General features: G+C 41.7%; 1 long non-coding RNA gene across 2 annotated transcripts; it reads right to left on the reverse strand.

The window, feature by feature from the left end:
* Positions 1 to 2,472: 2,472 nt before the first annotated feature.
* LOC100485174 lies at positions 2,473 to 22,623 on the reverse strand. 2 transcript variants are annotated; one of them, XR_004219778.1, is made up of 8 exons: positions 22,609 to 22,623; positions 17,043 to 17,140; positions 14,462 to 14,562; positions 12,363 to 12,463; positions 7,477 to 7,577; positions 5,171 to 5,264; positions 2,961 to 3,027; positions 2,473 to 2,581 (listed from the first exon to the last, which is right to left on the reverse strand). It is a non-coding gene; the product is annotated as an uncharacterized LOC100485174 (long non-coding RNA). The 2 variants fall into 2 exon arrangements; XR_004219779.1 differs by lacking the exon at positions 22,609 to 22,623 and adding an exon at positions 21,862 to 21,876.
* Between the last annotated feature and the right edge of the window lie 620 nt (positions 22,624 to 23,243).

Below are 23,243 nucleotides of genomic sequence, written 5' to 3' on the forward strand. Positions count from 1 at the left end.
TTAGTTCCATGCCTGCAGGAAAACTACTTATAATCAAGACTGGTGGAATGACATAGTAACATAGTACGTTAGGTTGCAAAAAGACACATGTTCATCAAGTTCAACCTTTTATGCCTATATATAACCTGCCTAACTGCTAATCCTTCTTAAGCCTCTCAAGGAAAAAAATCCTTCCTGATTCCAGGATGGCAATTGGACCAATCCATGAATCCAGGGGCCAGCCAAGCGACCGGGCACCCTAGGCAGCCCAGCTGGCCACCTCACCACTCAAAGACAAGAGGTGGGGAATGGGAGAGCAGACTAAGGGCAGGCAGGAGTGTTACCCTAGGCAGGTGCCTCTTCTGCCTACCCCTAATTCCGGCCTGGATCAACTTATACTAATAGCTATTTTCAATAACCCTGTATTTCTTGGTTTGCTAAAAACCCATCCGACCCCTTCTTGAAGCTATATAATGTATCAACCAGTATGACTGATTCAGGGAGAGAATTCCACAACTTTCCAGCTCTCACTGGAAAAAATCCTTTCCAAATATTGAGACACAACCTGCTTTCTTCTAATTGGAATCTCTGGCCTTGTGTCTGTTAGAAGGACCTACTGATAATGAGAGTTAATTTATATGCTCCACTTATACATACATTTATAATATTTCACCTTAAGCTCCTCTCCTCCAGCATAAGCAACCCCAACTTAGCCAGTTTTTCTTCATAATTGAGAATTTCCATACCCTTTACAAGCTTAGCCTCACTTTATTAATACTTAATATGACCATTCAAAGCTCAAGATATGGATGCGAATAAAAGAAATGGGGGTCATAAAATGCAACCAACTGGGATTCTACTCAAAAGGAGAAGGAAAGGCAAATTCACTTGGGGGTACCAAAATGTTAGGCACCCCCAAGCGACTTTAATCGCTTACCTTGTACCCCGAGCTGGTGCCCCTGTTAGGAGAAAACAGCACCAGCCCGGGGTACCTGGAGCGTAGTGCTTCCTCCTGCATTTTAGAACGACTAAAGACTTCTCTGTTAAAGTTCGGCTTTTCACTCTACTGCGCATGCGTGTGCACTGAACCAGGAAGCACTGCAGGTACCCCGGGCTGGTGCTGTTCTCTCAAAACAGGGGCACCAGCCCGGGGTACAAGGTAAACGATTAAAGCCACTTGGGGGTGCCTAACATTTTGGCACCCCCAAGTGACTTTGCCTTTCCTTCTTCTTTAATCACAGTATGGTGCACTCAACAGCCATGCCACCCCCCAATGCCCACTTACAAGTCTTGGATATTGTACAAGAAGTAGGATATTCTAACTATATCTACTTTCTGACTGGTAAATATTACATTTAGATCTCCAGAAGTAATACTACAGTATTAACAGTATTCCCAGTACCTTGTTTCCGTTTACTTTTCCCATGTAAAGCTGGCCATACACGTGGCGATCTCACGATGTTTCGTACGACCGTCGGTCGCACGAAACATCGTCAGATCCGCCACACACCATTCAGGGCTGAATCGGCAGGTAAGGAGGTAGAAACAATAGGATTTCTACCTCCTTCTGCCGATTCAGCTCTGAAGGGAGAATTTTGGTCAGGCGCCTTCTATGGCGCCCGATCAAAATTTTCTAACTTGGCCGATCGGCGAGCCGACCGATTTCAGCAGCTTCCTGCGATATCGGTCGGCTCGCTGACATGCCATACACGCACCGATTATCGTACGAAACGAGGTTTCGTACGATAATATCGGTGCGTGTATGGCCACCTTAAGATATGTGTGCTTGACAGGCAATAGGTTGTTCAGGTACCAATGGGTACATACTGCTTTGTACAATCAACTGTTGGGTCCAGTTCTAACAATGGTAGTTAATCTTTCCTGCACCTCTCCCCAAATCAGCAACAGCTTTCATAGACCCTGCCTTGCTTTGCTCCTTGTCTGAGAGAATAGGTTCTGTTATTAGAGTTTAGTTGTAAATTCCTGTGTATGATTTTGGCTGGTTTCCTGACAGGAGTGTATTCAGTGTAAGCACCCTGCAGTCACTGGGCTCTATAACATCATTTATTTGATTCCCTAACATCAACCCTCTCAGCTTTGGGTACCTGCACACTACTTGCTGAGACTCATTTTCAGATGTTCTTTAATCTTTACCATTGACAATTCAAACCTTTTGCATGTTTAGGGTGTGTAATCTCTGTATGTAAGAAACTAAGTGATAAATGTAGTTTGGAGTAGAAAGACATTTACCCATATACCCATTTTGGATTCGGGAAAATGTTTACTTTCCAAAAACATATGGCTTTGAGGGGCAAACTTACTTTTTGGAGGTTTGGAGAATTTAATAAAACCTACTACTTTGGATTCATCATAATACATTCTTTCTAAAATGTTTGGTTTCCTGGGGGTAAATTATTTTTATTTATTTTTTTTAAATCTAGAAAGCCAATTTCTGGAATGGTGGTATGAACCTTTAGAAACAAACCAAACAAATTATGTAAAGATAAAGTTTAATACATAACATAACATACATAACATTTTCAAAAACACAAACAATTGACAGAAAACCCTTTATTGTGATAGGAAGGCAGCTTTGTAGAATCTGCAAGGAAACAAATGGAAACATTAGTAAGTTAGTAAAAACATATTGCAGATCGATGGAATAAATAACACTTACATGCCACAATGTAACCACCCATAAACTTCACAAAAGGATTTTGGTTGAGTTTTAACATTAAAAGAATGTGATAAAGGAAAAAAGGAGTGGCTAGGAAGTTGTATGGCAATCCACACTCCCCAGCACACCCGGGCCTTTCCACTCTGTTCCGCATGGTACACAGTATTTGGAGAGACTTCAGCACTCTCCACCACGTTCCAAATAGCACAAAAGAGGGTACACGCCCCTTCGTCAGGCATTTAGCCAAGATAACTTTAAGGAAAGAAAATGTTACATTTGGATGAAAGTTTGTATAGAGACCAACCTGATCCAGCAAGTCATCTTATTATCCATTTTCTCTTGTTCATTTTAGGCGTCACTGTGTTATGTATCTGAAACAAAAAAAAAATAGAAATGAGGCATGAATAGAAATTGAGGTAGGCAAGAGGCAATAATTACCTCCTCCACTATGTGCCACAGTGTAATGAAATACAGATTTTCTATCAAAAGCTAAAGATAAATATTGTTTAGAGAACTGTAAAAAACATTAATTTATGTATACATTTATGTAATTGTGAATAGGGCTATTAAAGGAGAATGAAAGGTAAAAACTAAGTAAGCTTTATCAGACAGGTCTATGTAAATACGCACTCACAGAAACGCTGCAGTCCTCTATCAAAAGAAACAAGATTTTTTTTCTCCTTTTTTGTAAGTATGTTGTTCTGGTGTCCGACTTACTCTCAGAAAAATCCTTCATTCCTGGGGCCAGAGTATGCGCAGTTCTCTCCCCTCTCCCTCAAGAATGCAAAGAACTCCCACCCCCCTTCCCTTAGGAATGTGTGATCTGAGCTATAAAGGCTAGAGCTGCAGTAGGAAGCTATTTAATATGGCAGCTGCTGTCTTAAGCAAATGGAGAAAGCTTCTAGAGCAGTTTACTCAGGTATGGTAATGGTTTCTGCAGAATAAATATATTGTTCTAGGTGGCACTAATGTGGCAAATGTATTGGCAGTAACATGCCCAAATGACTTTCCTTCTCCTTTATGGGCAATATAAAGGGAAAGATATGTATTTTCTAAACATGAAGATAAGCAAAGCACAAACCCACGCATTTAAAGGAACAGTGAGAAATGGGAGCATATTGCCCACACATTTCATATGAAGGAAGGGCACGAATATGTTTCAGCTGGGCATAAAGCAAACCAGAGTGATTATTCAGTTGGAGTTGTTTGTGCATTTTAAGTGAGGCGACAGTTACCGTATATACTTGAGTATAAGCCGATCCGAATATAAGCCGAGGTACCTAATTTTACCTAAGAAAACTGGAAAAACGTATTGACTCGAGTATAAGCCTAGGGTGGGAAATGCAGCCGCTACTGCAAGTTGAAGTGATATCACCCCCCTCCCAGCAGCCAATTAGCAGAACAATGTGAAAGCATCAAGATAGCAGCTCCCAGTATATATCAGAATAGCACGCAATAGTAAGAAATCCAAGTGCGGCTTGGGACTCCCCCAGTTACATGGGAGTAGGAGAAACAATAGGTTACCTGAAAGCAGTTCTAATGTGTAGCGCTGGCTCCTTCTGAAAGCTCAGACTCAGGCACACTTTACTGCTGCGCTGCAAGTTGGAGTGATATCCCCCCCTCACCCCCAGCAGCCAATCAGCAGAACAATGGGAAGGGAGCAAGATAGGGAATCATTTAACCATGAAATAAACCCAATAGGATTGTTCTGCCCCCAATAAGGGGCAATTATATATATTGTTCCATTTCGCCTATGGATGGGTATGTAGGGCACAACTGCCTCTGTGTGCAGCTACTGTTCTGTGGGGCTCCATTGAAAGTGGGAACCATGGTGTTTGCATTGGATTGCACCCCACTTTATGGCCCCTTTGTTGGCAATATGGGGGGACATACAAGGAAATCCTTATGTGAAAGTGCCTGCACCCCTCCTATAATATCTGCCTTATGTCTGAGGGATGTGACATTCCCAATGTCAAAATAATTCATTGGAAGCAATATAAGCAGAGCCTTGTAGCAAAGGATAGAATTACCTGCAGAAAAGAATGTAAACTGTAATTGTGCATTCAGCCCGCACACCGTTCCCTTGCTCTGCGCTGTTGGGCCGGAGGCGCCATTAGTTTGGAGCAGCTTCAACTTGCACAAAGCGGCGCTACAGATCGGTGCCCTGAGAGCTCAGCGAATACCCCAATATAATAATGAAATGGCAACAAAGCGGCGCTACAGATCGGTGCCCTGAGAGCTCAGCGAATACCCCAATATAATAATGAAATGGCAACAAAGCGGCGCTACAGATCGGTGCCCTGATGCTCATACCTGTAAGGAGAAGCCCCCGCTCGGCAACGATGCCGCGCGTCAGCACGCACGTTAGGGCGCGCGCAGCTATGCATTGAATCCTGATACAGTATATATGAGAGTATAAGCGCGAGTATAAGCCGAGGTTCACTTTTTAAGCACATTTTTAGTGCTAAAAAACTCTGCTTATACTCGAGTATATACGGTAATAGAAAACCTCACCTGTGTCAGTGAATCTCAGATCTTTTACTCATCATTTCTTCGATCTTCTCTCTCTTTTTATCCATTTATTTCTGGGCTTTTACTGAAAACAAACCTTCAGGGATAAAAATCAAAGTTATACACAGAGCCCAGTATAATTGTTAAGGATTGTGTTCATGGGAGAATATGAGAGGGCATGTGGCTCACATATTTTGTTTGATGGAGGAGCAGAAATATGTATTTGATGGGCAAGAGAGATTGCACTTAAGCAGGCAGCATAAAAGAGTGCATATGGCCCACATATTCCTTTTGACAGAGGGCAGGATATGCATTTGCTGGGCATGAAGTATTTAAAGGGGGCATATTACAAATGGACACAACCTTTCAGAGAATCCACAGAGGGGTACATTCACTGGAAGCAGTACAGCTAACATCATCAAAGTTAGAGCCACATCTTCCCTGAGATGACCTGTGGCCAGCACACAGACCATACGCCACAGAAGCAGGCCAAACCTCTAGCATGTGTACTGCTCGCAACATGGATTCCCTTACTGAGTAGTGACCAACCCAGGAGCTCTAGCTCCCAGGCTGCACCAGCATAAAAGCAAGTGGCAGTAAAGAGCCCATAGTGTACAAGTATTCTCTTTGACGGAAGAGCATAAATATGTTTTAGATGGACATTAAGGATTATGTTAATGGGAGAACAGAAAAGAGGGCATGTGGTTTGCCTATTTTGTTTGAAGGGGCAGAAATATGCATTTGATGCGCATGACATATTGTATTATTTGTAGCAGCATAAAATGGTGCCTATGGCATGTATATTCCAACAGAGGAGCAGGAATATGCATTTGATGCACATGAAGTATTGAATTATTTGTGACAGCATAAAAGAGTGCATATGGCCCACATATTCCTTTTGACAGAGGGGCAGGAATATGTATTTGATGGGCAAGAAAGGTTGCTTTTAAGTGGGGCAGCATAAAAGAGAGCAGATGACCCACATATTCCATTTGAAGGAGGGGCAGGAATATGCATTTGATGCGCAAAAGTATTGCATTATTTGTCACAGCATAAAAGAGGGCATATTATCTGCATATTCCTTTTGACGGAGGGTCAGGAATATGAATTTTATGTGCATGAAGTACTGCAGTATTTGTGAAAGTATAAAAGCGGGCATATGGCCCACATATTCCTTTTGACAGAGGGGCAGGAATATGTATTTGCTGGGCATGAAGTATTTCAGGGGCAGATTACAAATGGACACAACCTTTCAGAGAATCCACAGAGGGTACATTCACTGGAAGCAGTACAGCTAACATCATCAAAGTTAGAGCCACATCTTCCCTGAGATGACCTGTGGCCAGCACACAGACCAAACACCACAGAAGCAGGCCAAACCTCTAGCATGTGTACTGCTCGCAACATGGATTCCCTTACTGAGTAGTGACCAACCCAGGCACTTTAGCTCCCAGGATGCACCAGCATAAAATCAAGTGGCAATAGAGGGGCCACACTGCACACATTCTCTTTGAAGGAAGGCCATAAATATGTTTCTGATGGTCATTAATGTGAGAACATAAAAAAGGGCATATGGCCCACATTTTCCTTTTGACAAAGGGTCAGGAATACGCATTTAATGTGCATGAAATATTGCATTTTTTGTGAAAGCATAAAAGAGGGCATACGGCCCACATATTCCTTTTCACAGAGGGTAAAAAATATGCATTAGATGTGTATGAAGTATTGCATTATTTATCACAACGTAAAAGAGGGCATACTGACCGCATATTCCTTTTGAGAGAGGGTCAAGAATATGCATTTCATGCACATGAAGTATTGCATTATTTGTGAAAGTATAAAAGAGGGCATATGGCCCCCACATTCCTTTTGACGGAGAGGCAGGAATATGCATTTGCTGGCCATGAAGTATTTAAGGGGGTAGATTACAAATGGACACAACCTTTCAGAGAATTCATAGAGGGTACCTTCACTGGAAGCAGTACAGCTAACATCATCAAAGTTAGAGCCACATCTTCCCTGAAATGACCTGTGGCCAGCACACAGACCATACGCCACAGAAGCAGGCCAAACCTCTAGCATGTGTACTGCTCGCAACATGGATTCCCTTACTGAGTAGTGACCAACCCAGGAGCTCTAGCTCCCAGGCTGCACCAGCATAAAAGCGAGCCACAGTAAAGGGCCCTTATCATATTCACTTTGAAGGGCATGAATGTTGTTTAGCTGAGCAAAAAGCAAACCAGCATTATTATTCAGTCTAAGGTTGTTTATGCATTTTAAATGAAGCAACAGGTAATAGAGAACCTCACCTGTGTCAGTGAATAGAGCCAATGCCAGATCTTTTACTCTTCATTTGTTCAATCTTCTACTTTTATATCCATATAATTCTGGGCTTTTTCCGAAAATAAACCTTCAGGGGAAAAAAAAATCAGTTATAAGAGGAGACCAGTATAATGATTTTTTTTTCATTTTAATTACTATTAATGTTATTAAATATAATGATGGGGAGTGCATTAAAGGGGACATATGACACACAATATCTCTTAAAAAGATGGGTACGAAGATGCATTTTCAGAGTGTAAAGGATTGCATTAAAGTAGGCAACATAAAAGAGGGCATATGGCCCACATATTCCTTTTGACAGAGGGCTAGGAATATGCATTTGATGCGCATATAGTATTGCATTTTTTTGTGCAAGCATAAAAGAGGGCATATGGCCTACATATTTCTTTTGACAGAGGGCTAGGAATATGCATTTGCTGGGCAAGAAGTATTTCAGGGGCAGATTACAAATGGACACAACTTTTCAGAAAATCCACAGAGGGTACCTTCACTGGAAGCAGTACAGCTAACATCATCAAGGTTGGAGCCACATCTTCACTGAGAGATGATCTGCGGCTGGCACACAGACCAAACAACTACAGATGAAGCAGGCCAAACCTCTAGAATGTGTACTGCTCGCAACATGGATTCCCTTACTGAGTAGTGACCAACCCAGGAGCTCTAGCTCCCAGGATGCACCAGCATAAAATCAAGTGGCAATAGAGGGGCCACACTGCACACATTCTCTTTGAAGAAAGGGCAGGAATATGTATTTGTTGCGCATGTAGTATTGCAGTATTTGTGAAAGTATAAAAGAGGGCATATGGCCCGCATATTCCTTTGACACAGGGTCAGGAAAATGCATGACGCACATGAAGTATTGCATTATTTATCACAGCATAAAAGAGCTTAATTCCCGCATATTCCTTTTATGGCTCCCAGGATGCACCAGCATAAAATCAAGTGGCAATAGAGGGGCCACACTGCAGACATGCTCTTTGAAGGAAGAGCATGAATATGTTCCTGATGGTCATTAATGTGAGATCATAAAATAGGGCATATGGCCCACATATTCCTTTTGACAGAGAGGCGGGAATATGCATTTGATGCGCATGAAATATTGCATTATTTGTGAAAGCATAAAAGAGGGCATATTGCCCATATATTCCTTTTGACAGAGGGTCAGGAATATGCATTTGATGCACATGAAATACTGCATTATTTGTGAAAGAATAAAAGAGGGCATATGGCCGCATATTCCTTTTGACAGAGGGTCAGGAATGTGCATTTGATGCGCATATAGTATTGCATTTTTTTGTGCAAGCATAAAAGAGGGCATATGGCCCACATATTCCTTTTGACAGAGGGGCAGGAATATGCATTTGCTGGGCAAGAAGTATTTTAGGGGCAGATTACAAATGGACACAACTTTTCAGAAAATCCACAGAGGGGTACCTTCACTGGAAGCAGTACTGCTAACATCATCAAGGTTAGAGCCACATCTTCACTGAGAGATGATCTGCGGCTGGCACACAGACCAAACAACTACAGATGAAGCAGGCCAAACCTCTAGCATGTGTACTGCTCGCAACATGGATTCCCTTACTGAGTAGTGACCAACCCAGGAGCTCTAGCTCCCAGGATGCACCAGCGTAAAATCAAGTGGCAATAGAGGGGCCACACTGCACACATTCTCTTTAAAGAAAGGGCAGGAATATGTATTTGTTGCACATGAAATATTGCATTATTTGTGAAAGTATAAAAGAGGGCATATTGCCCATATATTCCTTTTGACAGAGGGTCAGGAATATGCATTTGATGCACATGAAATACTGCATTATTTGTGAAAGAATAAAAGAGGGCATATGGCCGCATATTCCTTTTGACAGAGGGTCAGGAATATGCATTTGATGCACATGAAATACTGCATTATTTGTGAAAGCATAAAAGAGGGCATATGGCCCATATATTCCTTTTGACAGAGGGTCAGGAATATGCATTTGATGCGCATATAGTATTGCATTTTTTTGTGAAAGCATAAAAGAGGGCATATGGCCGCATATTCCTTTTGACAGAGGGCCAGGAATATGCTTTTGATGCGCATATAGTATTGCATTTTTTTGTGAAAGCATAAAAGAGGGCATATGGCCCGCATATTCCTTTTGACAGAGGGGCAGGAATATGCATTTGATGCGCATTAAATACTGCATTATTTGTGAAAGCATAAAAGAGGGCATATGGCCCGCATATTCCTTTTGACAGAGGGTCAGGAATATGCATTTGATGCGCATAAAATACTGCATTATTTGTTAAAGCATAAAAGAAGGCATATGGCCCGCATATTCCTTTTGACAGAGGGTCAGGAATATGCATTTGATGCGCATGAAATACTGCATTATTTGTGAAAGCATAAAAGAGGGCATATGGCCCACATATTTCTTTTGACAGAGGGGCAGGAATACGCATTTGCTGGGCAAGAAGTATTTCAGGGGCAGATTACAAATGGACACAACTTTTCAGAAAATCCACAGAGGGGTACCTTCACTGGAAGCAGTACAGCTAACATCATCAAAGTTGGAGCCACATCTTCACTGAGAGATGATCTGCTTCCAGCACACAGACCAAACAACTACAGATGAAGCAGGCCAAACCTCTAGCATGTGTTCTGCTCGCAACATGGATTCCCTTACTGAGTAGTGACCAACCCAGGAGCTCTAGCTCCCAGGATGCACCAGCATAAAATCAAGTGGCAATAGAGGGGCCACACTGCACACATTCTCTTTGAAGAAAGGGCAGGAATATGTATTTGTTGCGCATGTAGTATTACAGTATTTGTGAAAGTATAAAAGAGGGCATATGGCCCGCATATTCCTTTGACAGAGGGTCAGGAAAATGCATTTGACGCACATGAAGTATTGCATTATTTATCACAGCATAAAAGAGCTTAATTCCCACAAATTCCTTTTATGGCTCCCAGGATGCACCAGCATAAAATCAAGTGGCAATAGAGGGGCCACACTGCAGACATGCTCTTTGAAGGAAGGGCATGAATATGTTCCTGATGGTCATTAATGTGAGATCATAAAATAGGGCATATGGCCCGCATATTCCTTTTGACAGAGGGTCAGGAATATGCATTTGATGCGCATAAAATATTGCATTATTTGTGAAAGCATAAAAGAGGGCATATGGCCGCATATTCCTTTTGACAGAGGGTCAGGAATATGCATTAGATGCGCATGAAATATTGCATCATTTGTGAAAGCATAAAAGAGGGCATATTGCCCACATATTCCTTTTGACTGATGCACATGAAATATTGCATTATTTGTGCAAGCATAAAAGAGGGCATATGGCCCACATATTCCTTTTGACAGAGGGCCAGGAATATGCATTTGATGCGCATATAGTATTGCATTTTTTGTGAAAGCATAAAAGAGGGCATATGGCCCACATATTCCTTTTGACAGAGGGGCAGGAATATGCATTTGCTGGGCAAGAAGTATTTTAGGGGCAGATTACAAATGGACACAACTTTTCAGAAAATCCACAGAGGGTACCTTCACTGGAAGCAGTACAGCTAACATCAAGGTTAGAGCCACATCTTCCCTGAGAGATGATCTGCGGCTGGCACACAGACCAAACAACTACAGATGAAGCAGGCCAAACCTCTAGCATGTGTACTGCTCGCAACATGGATTCCCTTACTGAGTAGTGACCAACCCAGGAGCTCTAGCTCCCAGGATGCACCAGCATAAAATCAAGTGGCAATAGAGGGGCCACACTGCACACATTCTCTTTAAAGAAAGGGCAGGAATATGCATTTGATGCGCATAAAATACTGCATTATTTGTGAAAGCATAAAAGAGGGCATATGGCCCACATATTCCTTTTGACAGAGGGTCAGGAATATGCATTTGATGCGCATAAAGTACTGCATTATTTGTGAAAGAATAAAAGAGGGCATATGGCCCATATATTCCTTTTGACGGAGGGTCAGGAATATATATTTGATGCGAATGAAGTATTGCATTATTTATCACAGCATAAAAGAGGGCTTCATGCCCACATATTCCTTTTGACTGATGCACATGCAGTATTGCATTTTTTCTAAAAGCATAGATGAAGAAGGCTTATGGCCTGCATATTCCATTTGACAGAGGGTCAGGAATATGCATTTGAAGCGCGTGAAGTATTGCATTATTTGTTAAAGCATAAAAGAGGGCATATGGCCCGCATATTCCTTTTGACAGAGGGTCAGGAATATGCATTTGATGCGCATATAGTATTGCATTTTTTTGTGCAAGCATAAAAGAGGGCATATGGCCGCATATTCCTTTTGACAGAGGGTCAGGAATATGCATTTGATGCGCATATAGTATTGCATTTTTTTGTGCAAGCATAAAAGAGGGCATATGGCCCACATATTCCTTTTGACAGAGGGGCAGGAATATGCATTTCCTGGGCAAAAAGTATTTCAGGGGCAGATTACAAATGGACACAACTTTTCAGAAAATCCACAGAGGGTACCTTCACTGGAAGCAGTACAGCTAACATCATCAAGAGCCACATCTTCACTGAGAGATGATCTGCGGCCAGCACACAGACCAAACAACTACAGATGAAGCAGGCCAAACCTCTAGCATGTGTACTGCTCGCAACATGGATTCCCTTACTGAGTAGTGACCAACCCAGGAGCTCTAGCTCCCAGGATGCACCAGCATAAAAGCGAGCCGCAGTAAAGGGCCCTTATCATATTCACTTTGAAGGGCATGAATGTTCTTTAGCTGAGCAAAAAGCAAACCAGCATTATTATTCAGTCTAAGGTTGTTTATGCATTTTAAATGAAGCAACAGGTAATAGAAAATCTCACCTGTGTCAGTGAATAGAGCCAATGCCAGATCTTTTACCCTTCATTTGTTCAATCTTCTACTTTTATATCCATATAATTCTGGGCTTTTTCCGAAAATAAACCTTCAGGGGAAAAAAAAATCAGTTTTAAGAGGAGACCAGTATAATGATTTTTTTATTTTTATTACTATAAATGTTATTAAATATAATGATGGGGAGTGCATTAAAGGGGGCATATGACACACATGTTCTCTTTAAAAGATGGGCACGAAGATGCATTTGCAGAGTGTAAAAAGTACGCAGCATTAAAGTAGGCAGCCTAAAAGAGGGCATAAAGAGCACATATTCTATTCATGTCCCATTACTTACGATAGCATAAAAGAGGGCATAGGGCCCACATATTCCTTTTGACGGAGGGTCAGGAATATGCAATTGATGCACATGAATTATTGCATTATTTATCACAGCGTAATGGAGGGCTTAATGCCTGCATATTTCTTTTAACAGATGTGCATGTAGTATTGCAGTATTTGTGAAAGTATAAAAGAGGGCATATGGCCCACATATTCCTTTTGACGGAGAGGTAGGAATATGTATTTGCTGGGCATGAAGTATTTAAGGGGGCAGATTGCAAATGGACACAACCTTTATGGAAATCCACAGAGGGTACCTTCACTGGAAGCAGTACAGCTAACATCATCAAAGTTAGAGCCACATCTTCCCTGAGAGATGATCTGCGGCTGGCACACAGACCAAATAACTACAGATGAAGCAGGCCAAACCTCTAGCATGTGTACTGCTCGCAACATGGATTCCCTTACTGAGTAGTGACCAACTCAGGAGCTCTAGCTCCCAGGATGCACCAGCATAAAATCAAGTGGCAATAGAGGGGCCACACTGCACACATTCTCTTTGAAGAAAGAGCAGGAATATGTATTTGTTGCGCATGTAGTATTGCAGTATTTGTGAAAGTATAAAAGAGGGCATATGGCCCGCATATTCCTTTGACAGAGGGTCAGGAAAATGCATTTGACGCACATGAAGTATTGCATTATTTATCACAGCATAAAAGAGCTTAATTCCCGCATATTCCTTTTATGGCTCCCAGGATGCACCAGCATAAAATCAAGTGGCAATAGAGGGGCCACACTGCAGACATGCACTTTGAAGGAAGGGCATGAATATGTTCCTGATGGTCATTAATGTGAGATCATAAAATAGGGCATATGGCCCGCATATTCCTTTTGACAGAGAGGCGGGAATATGCATTTGATGCGCATGAAATATTGCATTATTTGTGAAAGTATAAAAGAGGGCATATGGCCCGCATATTCCTTTTGACAGAGGGTTAGGAATATGCATTTGATGCGCATGAAGTATTGCATTATTTGTGAAAGCATAAAAGAGGGCATATGGCCCGCATATTCCTTTTGACAGAGGGTCAGGAATATGTATTTTATGCGCATGAAGTATTGCAGTATTTGTGAAAGTAAAAAAAGAGGGCATATGGCCCACATTTTCCTTTTGACAGAGGGTCAGGAATATGCATTTGATGCGCATATAGTATTGCATTTTTTTTTGTGAAAGCATAAAAGAGGGCATATGGCCCGCATATTCCTTTTGACAGAGGGTCAGGAATATACATTTGATGCACATATAGTATTGCATTTTTTGTGCAAGCATAAAAGAGGGCATATGGCCCACATATTCCTTTTGACAGAAGGGCAGGAATATGCAGTTGCTGGGCATGAAGTATTTCAGGGGCAGATTACAAATGGACACAACTTTTCAGAAAATCCACAGAGGGTACCTTCACTGGAAGCAGTACAGCTAACATCATCAAGGTTAGAGCCACATCTTCCCTGAGAGATGATCTGCGGCTGGCACACAAACCAAACAACTACAGATGAAGCAGGCCAAACCTCTAGCATGTGTACTGCTCGCAACATGGATTCCCTTACTGAGTAGTGACCAACCCAGGAGCTCTAGCTCCCAGGATGCACCGTAGTGAAAGAAGAGCATGAAAATGCTTTAGCTGCGCATAAAGCAAACCAGCATAATTATTCAGTCTGAGGTTGTTAATGCATTTTAAGTAAGGTGCAAGTTAATAAAAAACCTCACCTGTGTCAGTGAATAGAGCCAGTCTCGGATCTTTTACTCATCAGTTGTTCGATCTTCTATCTATTTATCCATTTATTTCTGGGCTTTTGCCGAAAATAAACCTTCAGGGAAAAAAAAAAAAATCAAAGTTATACGCAGAGTCCAGTATAATCGATTTTTCTATTTTAATTACTATAAAAGTTACTCAATAGTATAAAGGGAGGTGCATTAAAGGGGCATATGACACACAAATCCTCTTTGAAAGAAGGGCACAAAGATGCGTGTAGGATTGCATTAAAGGAGAATGCAAGTCAAAATTTAAAAAGCATACTGCCCAATAGTCCTCCTATTGCTTAGTAAAAACACCACACTTTTGGCTCATCTAATCAAGTTAGTGTCACACTAACTTCACATTTTCTAGAACAGGCAGCCATCTCTAAAAAGGTATTCTCCCTTCCCTTCCCTCCTTGCTTCATACTGCACATGTGTTTTCTTCCCTCCCCCCCTCCCCTCTGGCAGATCCGCTTCTGATTGGCTGGTGGGCATGTGTAGCTCAGAACAGGAGACAGGATCAAGTTACACACATGCTCAGAGAATAGGAAGGCTGCCGCTGGCACCTACAGGAAGGGGAGAGAGATTTCAGTGATGTCACTGTAGGCTTCACACTGCTGTAGGCTGCCAGCACCATATCTCAGAGAAGCAAGCAGGGATCTGGGAATTTAGATATGCAGTAAGTACTTAAAAAGAATGCCTTTAGACTTACTTTTAATTTATATTAACTTTTCCCTATCCTTTAAAGGGGCAGCATAAAAGAGGGCACATGGCGCACATTTCATTTGAAAGAGGGGCAGGAATATGCATTTGAAAATCCAGAGGGGTACCTTCACTGGAATTAGTACAGCTAACATCATCAAAGTTAGAACTGTAACTCCACTGGGAAATGATCTGCGGCCAGCAAACAGGCTGCTTGCAACATGGATTCCCTTACTAAGTAGTGACCAACCTAGGAGCTCTAGCTCCCAGGCTGCACCAGCATAAAAGCAAGTGGCAGTAGAGGGGCCACACTATACACATATTCTCCTTGAAGGAAGGGCATGGTTATGTTTTTGCTGGGCATTAAGGATTGCATTAATGGGAGAGCATAAAACAGGGCATATGATGCGCATATTTCATTTGAAGGAGGGACAGGAATATACATTAAAGGGCATGAAGTATTGCTTTATTGGGACAGCATTAAAGAGGGCAAATGACCAGTATATTCCATTTGAAGAAGGCACAGGAATATGCTTTAGCCAGGCATAAAGCAAACCAGCGTAGGTATTCCATCTGGAGTTGTTTCAGTGAACAGAGCCAATCTCAGATGTTTTACTCAGAATTTGTTCAGCTTTCTATATTTATATCTGTTTTTTGTGGGTTCTTGCCAAAAAGAAACCTTCAGGAAAAACAATATACACATAGCCCACTGTAATAAGTCCACTAGGCAGAAACCTGATTATAAACAATTATTATAATATTATAATATTAATCCAAACCAAGGCCAGTGCCCCAAATGTTTGTACATTTGCATTAATTACAGAGTCCCCTATATACATACAAGAGGTGTGTAGGATTCCTGTACAAATGTAAGGTTATCCAAGTTCACAAGGAAGAAACTTGATTAAAACAAACTATTAGTGTTTAGATCTCTAACGTGTGTGTTTAGTGTAAGGTTAAATGAAGTTGCTTGCTGAGGGTAAATAATACAAACTGAGGCCTACTCATTGCTTGAAGCCGGTGTCCCACTTGTATGTATATGTGCATTAATTGCTGTGTGTAGGATTCCTGTACAAATGTAAGGTTATCCAAGTTCAAAAGGAAGAAACCTGATTAAAACAATTAGTGTTTATATCTCTAATGTGTGTGTTTAGTGTAAGGTTAAATGAAGCTGATTACTGTGGGTAAATAACAAACTGAGGCCTACTCACTGCTTGAGGCCAGTGCCCCAAATGTTTGTACATGTGCATTAATTACAGAGTCCCCTATATACATACAAGCGGTGTGTAGGATTCCTGTACAAATGTAAGGTTATCCAAGTTCACAAGGAAGAAACCTGATTAAAATAAACAATTAGTGTGTATATCTGTAATGTGTGTGTTTAGTGTAAGGTTAAATGAACTTGCTTGCTGAGGGTAAATAACACAAACTGAGGCCTACTCACTGCTGGAAGCCTGTGTCCCACTTGTATGTACATGTGCATTAATCACAGAGTCCCCTATATACATAAGAGCTGTGTGTAGGATTCCTGTACAAATGTAAGGTTATCCAAGTTCAAAAGGAAGAAACCTGATTAAAACAATTAGTGTTTATATCTCTAATGTGTGTGTTTAGTGTAAGGTTAAATGAAGTTGCTTGCTGTGGGTAAATAATACAAACTGAGGCCTACTCACTGCTTGAAGCCTGTGTCCCACTTGTATGTACATGTTCATTAATTGCATCAGAGACCCCTGTATATAGATAAGCTGTGTGCTTTTTCAGGATAACTGAACAAACACATCTGCATTTTAATAAAACATGAATTGCAACTGATACAAGTAATAATTTCAAGTTCCATGTGAGTTCTTACCTGTAGGAGTTAGAGCAGCCATTGCATAAAGGACCGGCAGGCCTTCTGAGCAGGTATTTATAGGAGAAATGCTAGCCACTTGGTGGCAGCAGAGAGCACTGTGGGGGAAAAAAAAATAGTTTAAGAAGTAGTTCAAGAAGGGGGCAACAGTTGAAGATTTAGTTGCCTTTCTGTTTAGTGAGCTGGGACCTAACTTTCTGGATTTCCTTGCATAACGTCTTTACTGCTGCTGTTCTCTGTTTGGGTTGTGGGGGGTTCTGCTAATTGTTCTGGAGGGTTTGGCTGTCATTACTACTAGCTGGGTTAGCGGTTAGTTGGTTACTGGGCACTGTGGTTTCAGGTTTCTTTTATGAAAGGATTTTGTTTTTATCCTAAGTGGATCATGTATCAACACTGGGCAGATTTGCCCATGGGCAGTAACTCATGGCAACCAATCACATTGTTACACTCATTGTTCTACCTGCAGCTGGCTGAAAAAAAGCCAATCACTGATTCGTTGCTATGGGTTACTGCCCACGGGCAAATTTGCCCAGTGTTGATAAATGATCCCCAAGTCGTTCTTTAAAGGGGTGGTTCATCTTTAAGTTAAAATTTAGCATGTTATAGAATGCCCTATTCCTAGCAACTTTGCACTTGGTCTTCATTAATTATTTTTCATAGTCTCTGAATTATTTGCCTTTCTCTGGTACATTTTTTCAGCTTTCAAATCGGGCCACTCACCCCGGCAGCCACAAATCTTTTGCTGTGTGAGCTTACACTTTTATTAATATTGGTACTTTTTATTCCTTATCTTTTTTTTTAGTCCCTCTCATATTCATACTCCAGTCTATCATTCAAACCACTGCCTGGTTGCTAAGGTAAACAAGACCCTAGCAACCAGATAGCTGCTGAACTGACAAACCGGAGAGCTGCAAAAAAAGCCAAATAACTAAAAAAAAAAACAAAAAAACACAAAGTATATTGTCTCAGAATATCAATGTCTTATGTCATGCTAAAATATTATTATCAGCTGATTATTCTGTTTCTTTTTAGCACCCCCCATTTTCTAAACGCTACTCCTCCTACAGTTTTAGGGGTACAACACCCAAACTCCCCACACTACTTCGCCCGATAGCGGAGCAGGTAGCTTGTGCTTTTCTAAGCAATCCCCCCCCCATCTTTTTGTGGCGCTGCTCCGAACACCCCAATTTTCCCATTGACTTTGACAGGGAAGATTTTCAAACTACTGCCACTCTTCAGCTTCGAAGCTACACCCCCCAAACTTCAATAACATAATCATAATCAACAAATGTCGCTGTTTCATTTGGGCTGGCCCCATGATTATGGGGCCAGCCCAAATCAAACAGCGACATTTGTTGGACGCAAAGTCAGAGGAGCCAGCAACAGCCAATCAAATGTCACCCTTTGAATTCAATGAGTAAATGTAAACTGCTGCCAGTCTTAAAGCCTTGAGGCTACACTCACCCAACTTTAATCACATAGTCATGGGGGGGTCAATGATATTTGTTGGATGCCCAAAATTGAGCTATGAACAGCCAATCAGATTTCACCCATTAACTTTCAATAGGGGAATTAACTTGCTGCCATCCTTACAGTATTAATGCTAGGATCCCCACATTTCATGGTTGGTCACTGGTGGACTGCAGGTCAAAGTTAGTAAGAGTGGATGGAGCCACCAACAGCCAATCAGATTTCATCCATTGAATTTTATTGGTTTACATTTAAAACACTCCCATTCTCACACTATTTATGTCAGGCTTCCCAAACTTTTCACAGTCACTGGGTGACTACGTACTCAAGGTTAGAAAAACTGGGTGGAGCCAATTATATTTCTTTCATTGATTTCAATGGGGAGTTTTAACTGCTGCCATTCTTATAGTATTAATGCCTGTGTCCCCAAATCTTCACCGTTGCACTAGGGGGCTGCAGTTTTAAGTTTGAAGAAGTAGGCAGGGCAACCAACAGCCAATAGGATTTCACCTATTATTGTTTTAAATTTAAAATGCTGCTATTCTTACATTATTTAGGCCAGGGTTCCCAAATGTTGCACATTTTGTCAATGGTTGACTACTCAATCAAGGATTGAAAAAGAGGGAGGAGCCGAAACAGCCAATCAGACAATTTCATTAATTCATTTCAATGGGGAAATATAACTGTTGCCATTTTCACACATTGAGGGGTCCATTCATTAAAGCACGATAACCACGAATCGTATTTTGTCTAAAGTTTAGAACTTTTCGTACTGTTAACAATAATATTGTTAAAATAGTACGACTTTTCGTGATACGTTCTTTATTCCACAAAAAAGTCGTACTTTTTGCAACGACTATGAAAATGTAGTTATTCATTCAAGCTTTGGTATTGTGACTATCTTTTGGCTAGGTTGGAGCTGCAGAGTGCCATTGAGCCCTATGGGAGACTTTCCTTGGGCCAGGTTGGAGCTGCAGAGTGCCATTGAGCCCTATGGGAGACTTTCTTTGGGCCAGGTTGGAGCTGCAGAGTGCCATTGAGTCCTATGGGAGACTTTCCTTGGGCCAGGATGGAGCTGCAGAGTGCCATTGAGCCCTATGGGAGACTTTCTTTGGGCCAGGTTGGAGCTGCAGAGTGCCATTGAGTCCTATGGGAGACTTTCCTTGGGCCAGGTTGGAGCTGCAGAGTGCCATTAAGCCCTATGGGAGACTTGCCTTGGGCCGGGTTGGAGCTGCAGAGTGCCATTGAGCCCTATGGGAGGCTTTCCTTGGGCCGGGTTGGAGCTGCAGAGTGCCATTGAGCCCTATGGGAGACTTTCCTTGGGCCAGGTTGGAGCTGTTGAGTGCCATTGAGCCCTATGGGAGACTTTCCTTGGGCCAGGTTGGAGCTGCAGAGTGCCATTGAGCCCTATGGGAGACTTTCCTTGGGCCAGGTTGGAGCTGCAGAGTGCCATTGAGCCCTATGGGAGACTTTCCTTGGGCCAGGTTGGAGCTGTTGAGTGCCATTGAGCCCTATGGGAGACTTTCCTTGGGCCGGGTTGGAGCTGCAGAGTGCCATTGAGCCCTATGGGAGACTTTCCTTGGGCCAGGTTGGAGCTGCAGAGTGCCATTGAGCCCTATGGGAGACTTTCCTTGGGCCGGGTTGGAGCTGCAGAGTGCCATTGAGCCCTATGGGAGACTTTCCTTGGGCCAGGTTGGAGCTGCAGAGTGCCCTTGAGCCCTATGGGAGAATTTCCTTGGGCCAGGTTGGAGCTGCAGAGTGCCCTTGAGCCCATTAATACTATAAGAATGGCAGCAGTTAAAACTCCCCATTGAACTCAAGGCATGTATTTAAAAATGATCCCCTTCTTTGAGGACTTGGAAGCAACATCCTAGGGAATGGTGAGCAGCATGTTGCCCATGCACCACTAGTTGGGGATCACTGATCTAAAGTGCCCAGTATTTACTGCTGGATAGAGTTTGGGTGCAAGAAAGATGGCACTGCCAGTGGAATAGGGTTTTGTGTGATGTCTTACATGAAAACTGATAAAAGTGCTGCTTATTGTCATCATTAATAATAGGACAGAATGATAAACATATAGGTAGGTAGTATTTTTTCCGTGAAATGGTGGCACCCTTAGCTGCAAATTAAATGGGAAAAGGTACTTTTCTCAATGAAAAAGTGAAGATTTTGTACTAAAAAAAAAAAAAAGATCTTTAAGCATTCACACCTTTGCGTATTGGGGAGATGATTTGTAGTAAATGTGTTTCTTGGTAAAACCCAGCAAGCTGCCCACAGTTTCCATAACTCTGTAACTATGGAAGCTTTTTCACCAAACTGGACAAATACACTTTTCATAACACAATAATATGTGGCATTGTCAACTTGATGCTTGCCTGCAACACAATGAGTACAATCACAAAGGAAAAAAATGGCTGTGTTTCTTTCTAGTCCAGTACAGTACAGGAGAATGCAGACAGAAAAGCACATCTGTAAGAGCCATCACTGTGGGCCCACTGAGCAATAAAATAACAGAGAAGAAGAAAAAAGCCACAAATCTGGATATGGGGCTCAAAAGCAGGTATGGTGCCCCCTGGAATCACAATTCCTAAAAACATAGCTATATCAGTAGTCTCTTAATATTGCCTAATTAATTATATATATTACTGGTTCCCCCTCTGTCTCTTTGATTCCAAAGTGACTTCCCAATGCACCAAAAGCAAATTAAATGTCAATACATTACATGCACATTTGAGACCAAATGTTCAAAAATGTTTAAAAATAAACTCAAATAATATATTGTGCCTCAAAAAAAAGAGGCTACAGCTAAACTACAAAACTTAGCTCTCCTTGGCAGAAGAAGCTTTTGAAAATAGCTGGGGCAAATTTTCTTCTTTAAAATTTTAACCTGATAAACCTTTGTAAAAAACATTTAACAAGAAAAAAACATTTGCATGGCTGTGCCAGCTTGAAGTAAAATGAAGCTCACGATGTGGGTTATTTGGAAAAGGCTAGCCATCCACTTTATTATATTGAGAGACTAACTGAAATACATGAAAAGCCAGACTGGCTTCCAAGTAGTGGGGAGAGCCTCAATAATAAAATGCCCTTTGCATACATAGCCATGCCTTAATCTTTCCTTGCCACACTGCCAAAGCCATGCCCACAAAAACCAACCCCTTTCATGACCCATGAATCGCACCTTTTCATCTCAGGCCCATGTTTTGCAGTACCCCCTAATGTACCTGCCAGTGGGTGCTCATGTTCTTAAGTGTTCTCAAATCATCATGTTAAAAACACATACTAATCCCTGTTTAAGAGCCCTCACAAAGTGCTCTCAGATATGATAAATGAAATAAAATATATTTACCTGAAGGCTTATCAAGCACTCAATGCAGGCTAATGAAACCCAACCTGAACCAGCAAGTAGTCCAGCAATTACTAGCAGCCCACTGCCCGTTAATTCAATTAATCCCACTCACCAGTTTAACTCTAGCACACAGAAAACTGGCAGCATATTCCTTTCAGCCATGAAACACAACGAAGAATACATAAATTAATCTGTTAATTCCACTTACTCTTGCCTTACACCCACACTCCCAGAATGCATAGTGAACCACCAAATGCCTTTTGGTTTTTAACACTTGCTGTGCAGCCTTTAACCAGGAGTGGGTTTCTGGCTACTTATTGCTGCTGTACCAAAGGAACACCAAAAATCAGTCTTTACTTTTCAAAATCTTGTTGTAAAATATATTAATCATATAATATAAACAGTGGCTGGCCAGGCTTCTACATGCAATTTTTTACATGACCCATTTATTTTTTTCATAACCCATATAGCGGACCTCATATTAATTCCAGCAGGGATAGCCACATAAACATTCGCTTATGTAATTGTATGTTTTTTTAATATCAGGTTAATATCCTGGAAATTTTTCTGTTGTTTGTTCTTTTACTATATTAAGATATTCTGCACTTTTAGTATTAGTATTAATAACTGTATGTTAATTACTGACCAGCCTCTATTTATTATATATTCAGGAATGTTAGATTGGTGTTTCAATGGAGACATATTAATGTATTTAAGCATAGTTTCTCCTCTCAAGGGGGACCATACCTTGAATCTCTTGCTGCTTTTGAGCCCCAAGCTAAACTCTTTTACACTATTAGTCACTTAGCTTAGCTCTCAGTGGTGTAATTTCTCCTCCAGAGTAGCAAAAATGAAGCAGCTTTCTTTGCACGTGCTCCCACCACCGCTAAGAACATTTGGATGCAGAGGGGATGGGAGGCAGAGTTGCACATCCTGCACCCGGGCCCAGCCAAGGTTAGTTACATTACTGCATGTTCTGAATGGCTGGCAGTGCAGGAGACAGCTCTGGAGACAGACAAACTTGTTGATGTGGATGAAGATATTGGAAAGCATATTTGTAAGAGTTATGGCACTGGGGTAAGCATGTGAGGATTCCACTTGTTTAGGGCATGGTCACATGGAGCATTTGCTCTGCTGCTCTCCGCTTGCAGTTTTAAATCAAACAGAGAGAGGCAGATCTGCTCTAATCAGCATCTCCCTGTAGCTGTGGAACAATAGGGAGCAAAGCAAAAGTGCATATTGGCCCAAAAATGCTTGCTTTTGTGTTTTAGGGCTGATCTCTGCTTCTGCACTAGCTGCACACAGGCAGAATCTGTGATTGTTGGTGCAGGTACTGGGAGATACTGATTAGAGTAGATCAGCTTCTCTCTACCTGATTAAAA

Source organism: Xenopus tropicalis, chromosome 8 (assembly GCF_000004195.4).
Source record: "Xenopus tropicalis strain Nigerian chromosome 8, UCB_Xtro_10.0, whole genome shotgun sequence".
Taxonomy (NCBI): Eukaryota; Metazoa; Chordata; class Amphibia; order Anura; family Pipidae; genus Xenopus; species Xenopus tropicalis.